At 31.3% G+C, this 10219-nt stretch overlaps 1 pseudogene; it reads left to right on the top strand.

Annotated features, from left to right (window-relative positions):
- Positions 1-5464, top strand: part of LOC102881343 — a 12731-nt pseudogene extending 7267 nt beyond the window's left edge.
- The last annotated feature ends 4755 nt before the right edge of the window (positions 5465-10219 follow it).

Raw genomic sequence — 10219 nt, 5'->3', positions numbered from 1 at the left:
TTGGTAGGAATTAAATAAACCTGTATGGGCTTTAAGGTAAAGGCAATTACCAAAAAATAAAAATAGCATTTATAACTTTTAAAACAGCAGAAGAAAATTTCATTATAAAAAGTAAAAAACAAAGAAAAATAAAAAAACAGAAAGTACAATAAATAGAAAATATAAAATAATGTAGGAGGAAAAAGTCAAATCCAATAAATATAAAAAGATTAAACTTACCAATAAAAGGCAAGAAGTCTATGATTGGATGAAATTATGAGACATGCTTAAAAATAAATACCAGCTAAATATGATCCAAAAGACTATATATAATATATTGGTTTAAAAAAGTCAATAGAACATAAACTATAGATATCGAAAAGTTTTATACATCAACATCACAGCCTCCAAATACAGTAAATTGACAGAACTGCAGGAAGAAATAGTGAATCAATCATTAAAATTAGAGATTTTAACATAATTTCTTTCAAAATATGTAGGTCAAGTAAACAAACAGTAAGTGGAAATATAAAAAATCTGACCAACATAATCAATAAGCTCAACATACTGGCTATCCGTAGAATTCTATTCCTAACCAACAGAAAATCATAAAGAACTTTAAAACAATATATTGTTTTTCAAAAATACAATATATACAATACTATAAAAGAAGCATCAACAAACCAAAAAATTGATATCATGTTGACCATGTTCTCCAACCATAAAATAAGAAATTAAAAACTTCATTTTTTATTGTTAAACACTACAAATCTTTTATACTTTTGGAAACTAAATTACATTATTAAGTAACCATTGCATCAGAAAACATAGAAAGGAAATTACTTAGAAATGAGTAATAAGGAAAACACTATATATCAAAATTGTGGGACAAAGCAAAAAACAGTACTTGAGGGAAGTATATAATTTTAAATGTGCTTTATTTATAATATGTTTTTTAGGAGATAAAATTGATCAAAATGAACAGGACAAACACTCCAACTCAAGAAGTTAAAAAAAGTTACAGAGCAAGCCCAAAGGAAAAAGAAAGGAGAACTATGTGGGTCCTATGAGAGAAAGCTAATAATAAGAAAATAATAGAATATTAATAATAGAAATAATAAGGAAATAATAACAAAAATCACAACTATAATATTTGTTGGCTCTTCTACTCTGGATATACCCACCCATGGTCAATTATATAATCTTGTAGAACTTTTTTAAAATTGTGGAAAATCACCAGACAAAAATATCTATTCACAGGCAAGTATAGAGATAAATAGTATTATTCAATAGACACAAGCAGTGTGTCACTGAAGGTATATTGTCTGGAATGTATTACAAATATTGTGAGGAAATCATGAAAAACTACCCAAATATTTGCCTTTTTAAATGAATGTAATAACATATAGGAATGACAACATTTAGAAATGCTTTAGGGATCTATTTGCTAATATGTAGGCTTCTATAGTCTGTATAGATAAAATAAAAAATAAAGTAGTTTCTTTCTCCATGTGATCACACATTTGGATGAGACATTTCTCAAACATTTAACCTTGTCAGTGGTCTCCCACTGATATCTTGTGATCATCAATTTATCCCAGGTGTTTCTATCAAAATGTGGCTACCATTTTCAGGGTATCTAATTACTGTTATCATTGTAGTCATTGCAGGAATAAAGTTACTATTATGAAAGTGGATGAAACTTTCAAATCTTCCTTTAATTGGATCCAGCACCCAGCATTATTTACCTGGCACATCCTGATCTACTTCCTATTGATAACTCCTGGGAAAACCTCACTATGTATGTGAAATTATTTCTGAAGTATGTGTCTATATCATTTTTTAAAATAATACTCTACATGTAATAAAATTAAACATATCTGGGAGTTAAAAATTCATTACGAGCCAAAACTTTCCATAATTATGATAGGCATTTAACAAAATTTGAGGCTAAAATTCAATACATCATGTCTCAGATAAATCAATTTCACAATCTATTTGCCTGACATATTTGAATTAATCCTTTTCTTCTCAATTGTTTAAAAAGAAAGGGTAACTAACTCCATCTTTTATTGTATTTATTTGTAAATTTGGGTTGTATTATTAAACTGGAAAAATTAAAAAGAAATTTAAAAATAATTTAAGGGAAACACAATCTAACGTCCACTTCTGTTTTATTTTTCTGGAATGCATGAGTAACTTAACTGGAGAGCTGAAAGATTCCTTTTGCAGCTAGCTATGTTTTCAAAACATTTAAAGCGAGTTCCTTATTTAGGATTAAATGATGTAATGTCTGGGACCTGATTCAAAATAATCTGGAGTGGGGGAAGTAGAAGAGAATATAAATAAAACAAGGTGGTACAGGAATTAATAATTATTGAAGTTGAGTGACTTATAATAAGAATAAGAGACCAAGAACAGACAAGATTCTAAAAATCTTTTTCTTGGATAAAATTTAAAAAATAAAATTTAGTCTTGGCTAGTCTTGGTCCTCTATTCTTACATATACTTTTCAGAATCAGTTTCTCAATCCAATACTGTCTTATTTTGATTGAAAATTTATTGAATCTATAGATTAACATATAGAGAATTGTCTTTTTCCGATTTGTCTTCCTACTATAAATATGCAATAGCTCTTACTTTTTTGGTTCTCCTTTAATACTCTGTAGTACAGTTTTATAATTTTCTATGTACAGACCTTACACCTCTTTTGTTGAATTTATTCCTGAATATGTCATAATTTTGTGTTATTTTAATGGTTTCTTTGTATAATTACATCATATGATGTTGCTGGTGTATAGAATTACAACCAGCTTTTGTATTCAAACCTTATAATCAACTACCTTGCTATACTCTTCTGTTTCTCTAATAATTTGTCTATAAATTACTTTGCGCTTTTTAATAAAGATAACCATATCATCTCAGTGTGACAATTTAATTTCTCTTTTCAATAGTTATGCCATGAATTTATTTTTATTATTATCTTATTGGATCAGCTAGGCCCACATCACATCGTTGAATAGAAATAGTGATAGCTGACGTGCATATTAGGTTTATGGTTTTAAAGGGAATGCTTTTAAAGTTTCCATATTTAACATAATATTTGTTGTAGGTTTTTTGTAGGTGCTCTTTTGAGGTTACCATTCTATTTCTAATTTATATTGAATTTTGCCAGATAATTTTCTTGCATTTATTGAAATGTTCATATGATTTTTTTCTCGTTAATCTGTTATTATAGTGAATGACATCTATATATATTCTAACATTAAGATATACTATTCTTAGGATAATCCCAACAACCTGGTCATGGTACACTGCTTCTTTTATTCATTGTTGGATTTTATTCACTAATATTTTGTTTAGGATCTTTGTACCTATATTCACAAATGAAATGGGTCTGTAATATCCTTTTTCTGTTTTTTCTTTATCTGAATTTGGTACTAAACTTATATTGGCCTAACAGAATTAGCAGGAAGGGAGTATATCCTCTTTTCTATGCTCTGGAAGAAGTTGTATAAGATTAGAATGATCTGTGCCTTAAAAGTTCACAGAATTTGCCTGTAAAACCATCAGGGCCTGGTGTTTTCTTTGTTGGAAGTTGTTTACTGCTTCGAAGTTTAAAAACTTTTTGCTATGAAATAATGATAGACTCATAGGAAGTTGTAAAAAAAAAAAAAAGCTTACTGGAAGATCCTGTGTACCTTCACCCAGTTTTCCCCAACGATAACATCTTGCATAACTATACGGTATTAAAACCAGAAACTTGGCCTTGTACAGCCCACACAGCTCTTTCAGATTTCACCAGTTTTGCACGTACTCATTTGTGGGTGTATGTTTATACACTTTAATGCAGTTTTATCCCAAGTGTAGATTTGAGTAACCACCACCATGATCATGATACAGGACTGTTCCATTACCACGAGGATCCCTCCCACTATCCCTGTATAGCCATAACTACACCTCCCCACATTTCTAACCTCTGGCAATCACTAATCTGTTTTTTACCTTTATAATTTTGTTACTTGAATAAATAGAATCGAATAGTATATAACTTTTCAAGATTGGCTTTTTTCATTCAGCATAATTCCCTTGAGTTCTATTCAAGTTGTTTCATGTATCAATAGTTTGTTCCTTTTCATTGCTGAATAAGTAGTATTCAGTGGTATGGATGTATCACAGATTCAAACATTGAAAGACATTTTGGTTGTTTCCAGTTTTTGGCTATAACAAGTAAATCTGCCACGAACCATTGAGTACAAGTGTTTTGTTTTGTAAATGTAATTTTCATTTCTCTGAGATAAATGCTCAGAGAAATGAAAATTTTGATTTTATTTTATTTTTTTTATTATGGTTACATTAATTAACAAAATCTAATAAGTTTCAAGTGTGTAATTCAACAGTATGTCATATATATTGCATTGTGTGTTCACCACTCATAGTTAAATTTCTTTCTATCACCACATATTTCAAGAATACAGTTTTTATCATTATAAGATTACTTGCCTATTGTTTTTTTCTTGATTCAATTTTAGTTATATTTTTTAGGTAGTTGTTCATTTTATACAAATTTTGCAGTTGTCTATTTCATACAAATTTGGAAATTTATTGTCATAAAATTTATAATAGTCTTATCTTTTAAATCTATGTTTTCTCTATATATTCCTTCATTTATAATACTATTTATTTGTGCTTCTCTTTTTATTATCATTAAATCTTATTAGAGATATATATATTCTGTTAGCTTTTCAAAGAAACAAACCATTTTTTCTTCTTTTTTTCTAGCCGGAGCCGTAGAGAGTGTAGAAGAGAAGAAAAAGAAGATTCCTGATGTGCCAGAAACCCTTGAGAGCTCATGATCAAGCACCTGAGATAGAAGTTTGCCCAAAAGATGTTTTGAAAGGCAAGGAGGAAGCTTATCTGTGAAAAAGCTAAGCACTATTACAAGAAATACAGGCAGGTATACAGCCTGAGATTTGAATGGCTAGAATGGCAAGAAAAGCTGGCGATTTCTCTGTACCTGCAGAACCCAAACTGGCATTTGTCATCAGGATCTGGGGATCGATGGTGTGAGCTCAAAGGTCTGAAAGATGTTGCAGATCCTTTGGCCTTGCTGAAGCTTCAATGGCACCTTTGTTAAGCTCAACGAGGCTTCAGTTAAAGTATATTGCAAGGGGTACCAAAACCTGAAGTCACTTAATGAACTGATCTATAAGCATGGTTATGGCAAAATCAACAGGAAGTGAATTGCCCTGACATAACACATTGATTGCTCAATCTCTTGATAAATATGGCATCATCTGCATGGAGGACATGATTCATGAGCTCTATGCTGCTGGAAAACACTTCAAAGAAGCAACTTTTTTGAACTTTCAAATTATCTTCTGTAACAGGTGGAATGAAGAGAAAGACCACCCATTTTGTGGAAGAGAGAGATGCTGGCAACAGGGGAAAGCAGATCAACAGCCTTATTAGAAGGATAAACTAAGGTGTCTACCATGATTATTTTTATATTCTGGTCAGCTGATAAACAGCAATTGCTTTCAAGTTAAAAACAACACAACTTTTTACTTTGGTTCTTTTTCATTGATTCCTACCCTTAATCATTTTGGTTATTATATCCCTAAGTCTGTGTTTCTGGGTTTATTTTGTCAATTTTTTGTTTTATATTTAGCTCATTAATCTTCAGCTTTTTTTCTAATATTAATATTTAAAGCTATACATTTCCCTTGAGATGGCTTTCTCAGCGTCTACAAATGTTAAATGTAGTATCTGTATAATAATTTAGTACTATGTATTTTTTTATTTCCAATGTGATTTCTTCTTTGACTTATGATTTATTTAAAAGTTTCTCCTTAAATTTCTAAATATACCAATATTTTAATTTATCTTTGTACTAACATCTAACTTAATAGTGTTGTGATATGTTCTTAAGATATTTATTCTTGCTGTGATAAATATATACAATGGGATATTACTTAGTCATAAGAAGAAATGAAATACTGCCATTTGCAACAACATGGATGGACCTTGAAATAATCATACTAAGTGAAATAAGCCAGACAGAAAAGGTTGAAAATCACATGATATCACTTATATGTGGGATATAAACCTAAAAGCAACAAATGAACAAGATAAACAGAGACTCATGGACATGGACAATGGACTAGTGGTTACCAGAGGGGAGGGGGAAAAAACAGAATGTTAAAAAATAAATAAATAACTAAATAAAATCGACTTAAAAAAAAAAGATATTTATTCTTTTAAATCCGTTGAGACTTACTTCATGGCTAGGTCCAAATTAATTTTTTTAACAGCTCTATTGAGATACAATCCATATACCATACAATTCATCCATTTAAAGTATACAATTTAATACTTTTGAGTGTGTTTGAGGATCTCTCCAATAATCATCACCGTCCATTTTTGAGCATTTTCATCACTTCAAAAAGAAACCCTGTAACTTTCAGCTATTATCATCCTAACCTCCTATTTCCCACGCCCATCCCACAGTCCTGAGCAACCACTAATCTACTTTCTTCTCTACAGATCTCCCTATTCAAGACTTTTATATGATTGGAATCATAAAGTACATGGCCTTTTGTGACTGGTTCTTTCATTTAGCATAATATTTTTAAGATTCATCCAAATTGTAGGATGTATCAGTACTTTATTCCTTTTTTTAGCCAAAGAATATTCTTTTATTGCATGGATATACCACATTTTGTTTACCCATTGGTCTGTTGATGGATATTTGTGTTGTTTCCAACTTTCGGTCATTATGAACAATGCTGCTATAAACATTCCTGTACAAGTTTCTGTGTGGACATATGTTTTCATTTCTCTTGGGTATATACTTAGGAATGGAATTGGTTAATCATATATAACTCTGTTTACGTTCCTTGTTTGAGGAACTGCCAGACTATTTTCCAAAGTGGCTAAACTATTTTACATTCCCACCAGCAGTGTATGAGAGTTCATATTTGTCCATATCCTCACCAATGCTTGTGACATAAGTTTTGTAAATGTTCAAGTAACTTGAGAAGACTACATAAATTCTCTAATAGTTGAATATATTATTCTACATATGTCTATTAGAAAGAGTTGATTAATCATATTGTTCAAATCTTAAACTTTGCTGATTTTCTTTTCTGGCTGCTGTCCTATCATTAATTGGGAAAGATGTACTTGAAATACTCTTATATGAAAGTGGGTTTAGCAACTTTTCCATTTAGTTCTAATAATGTTGGTTTTCTGTATGCTTATGCTACTTATTAGGAGCATATATGTTCAGAATTTTTATATCTTCTTGGTGAACTGAAATGTTTACTATTATATAGTGATCTGTTTTTTATCCTCAATGATGTTTTTTGTCTTTAAGTCTATTTTTCTTCTAATATAAATATATCTGCACAAGATTACTTTTGGTTAAAATTTACCTGAAAAGCCATTTTTTTAATCCCATCTGACAAACCCTAACTTTTAACTTTGTCCCTTTATACTTCTTGTAATTATTAATATATTTAGACATTTCTACCATAGTTTTATTTAATTTGACCTACTTTTTCTTTGTTTTTCCTTCTTTCTCTTTTAACCTGATATCTATACTGTTCTTCTAACAAGATTAGAACTTTAGTATGCTTTCGAGTCTCTTGGTATCTCCTTACCTATCATGATGATACAGTTTGAAATTTTAACTCTGGATTGTTAAGAAAATAATTTTTTTTTTTTAGGAGAAGGGAGGCATTTGTTTTTAGTTTTATTTTGTTGTTTTAAGACTACAGCAAGCCTTTCCAAAGATTTTGATTAACCTTACTTCTTATCTTTTATAGTATCTCCCAGATTTGTTTCTCTTCTTGAATTCTTTCCAAGAGCATTTTCTATGTGAGTCTGTGTGGAATATTTCTGAGGCTTTGTATACCTCAGACTATTTTTATGATTCTATCTTCACACTTGAATAATAATTTGAATAGTTCAAAATTATTTTCCTTTAATTTCTTAAAAGATTTATTTATTGTCATCTTGTATCTATTGTATCTACCATACTACTTACTATATAGCACAACTATCTATTGTAGTGTTGTAGTTGAGAAGTCTAATTTCAATTCCATTTTTTATTTCTTTGTAAATTTTCTCTCTATTCTTTCTGGTTAAAAGATTTTAGAATTTTTTATTTGAATTGATATTCTTAAATTTTACTAAAATGTATTTAGGATTTTTCTTACAATTTCTTTTTGGCTATACAAGAGCTCTTTCTATCTGAGCTCTTTCATTTTCCTTTAATGGAAAAGGGAAAGGATCCACAAAGAGACAGATTAAAAATGGGAGGTAGATGATGTGGGTCCTGGAAACCAAGAGAAGAAAGTATATCAGGAGGAGGAGTGAACAGACGTGTCAAACGAGAGAAAAAATGAAAATTAACCACTAAATTTAACAAAGTTGAGGTCATCAGAGACTTTGACCAGAGCAGTTTTAGTGGAATGCTGGGGATGAAAACCAGATTGGCGAGAATTAAGAGAGAATGAAAGGAGAGAAATTAGAGACAATGAATATTCACAACTCGTTGGAAGAGACTTGATTCAAAGAAGCTGTAATTGTTAGGAAGTTTCTTTTAAGATGGAAAAAATAGCATAATGTTTACAAACTGATGGGAATGATTCGGTAAAGAGCGAAAGTTGATTATGTTGGAGAGAGAGAAAGATCACTGGAGCAATGTCCTTGAGTATGGCCAGTCAGAGGAGAGATTGGCTTTAGATAGGAACAAAGAGAGCTCACCTATGCAATAATGAGAAGATTGTCTATGGGTGCAGATTTTGAGATTGCCATTGTTTCCAGACCATTTCTTTAACTAAATCTTCACACTGATGTCAAAACACATGGACCAAAGTTTTATGTTCAAATATAGCAAAATATTAGGCATTTAGTAAATGCTAAAAAATTTATATATTCCTACCTTTTTATTTTCAATAGGCTCAAGTCTCTCCTTATTGTCTATCATCTTATTTTTTTCTTCCCCTTCATAGCCAAAGTACTTGAAACAGTTGTCTACATAACGATTCTACTTTTTTTCCTTTTACTCATTCTTCATTAAAATCTTGCTTCACTGTCACCACCCCAACTAAAGGCTCTCAATGCTAACTTCAGTAAACATGGCTCAGTCCTCATTCTCCCTGATCTCTTGTTTGACCCTGATGATCAACTTGAAACTTTCTCTTTCCTTGCTTTCAGTAATACCACTCTCTTGTGAGATGCACCTTCTACTCCTCAATCAACTCCTTTCTCACTTCCTTTGTCTGTGTAATGGGCACTGGTGGCTTTTATATACCCAGGCTCCACATCCTCTTTGACTGCTAAGAGAGGCTTCATTTTTCTGTGGGGAATCATCCTTCCACCCATCTTGGTTGAGGACACCAATCTCACTATCGACACAGGAATACGTTGATGGCCTAGGCCTGGCAAATCATCATGTTATGGCTCAGGAAACGTCATTAATATGATATTTTTCCACTCAATATGGACCATTGAGTATCACCCCCAGGACTTTTGCTGGAACTATTAAGAAAGAACTGTGTTCTTCCTATGGACTTTGCTAAACTGGTAAGATATAACTCTGGATCTGCTGATAGTCATCTTTGCCATCTTGTAGAAAGAGCCTGCCTGAGAAGAAAGTTAACCCAGAGTAAAGCAAAGCCAAGATGTGGTGACTTAATGACACTTAGGCCATGGTTCTAGCCATACCCAAAAGCTAGTCTTCCCTCTGAGTCAAGAAATTCTGTTTTGTTTGTTTTGTTTTTTTGCTTAAGTCAGTTTTATTTGGGTTTCTATTACTTACAACTAAAAATATCTTGGAAGATATAGCCTGAGTATTTTATATTGCTATTATCCATGTTTTTAATCTTGGATTGTCTTTTTTATCACTCTTTCTTTGGGTGATTCTATTTATACAATGACAACTTATATATTAACTATGCTTAAATTCTCTCATAACTACCAACTGTTTATTAGGCTTTTCCACATGAATATCCCAAAGATAACGAAAACCTAATTTGTCTAGACCTTTACTCATCATTTCATTCCTTTCCCCAGACCTTTTACGTATCTCCATACTTGTAAGTGGCACCTAGTTGCCAAGAAAAATTATACTAGACTGCTCTCTGTTTCATCTAATCAGCCCAGAAATTCCAGGTCATTCCACCTCTTTTAACTGCATTCTTTTCCCTAATGCATTATTGAGTATGCAGCA

The sequence above is a fragment of the Pteropus alecto genome, unplaced genomic scaffold, assembly GCF_000325575.1.
Source record: "Pteropus alecto unplaced genomic scaffold, ASM32557v1 scaffold39, whole genome shotgun sequence".
Classification (NCBI taxonomy): domain Eukaryota; kingdom Metazoa; phylum Chordata; class Mammalia; order Chiroptera; family Pteropodidae; genus Pteropus; species Pteropus alecto.
Note: the sequence above shows the minus strand (reverse complement) of the source record. Positions and strands in the feature narration are given on the sequence as shown.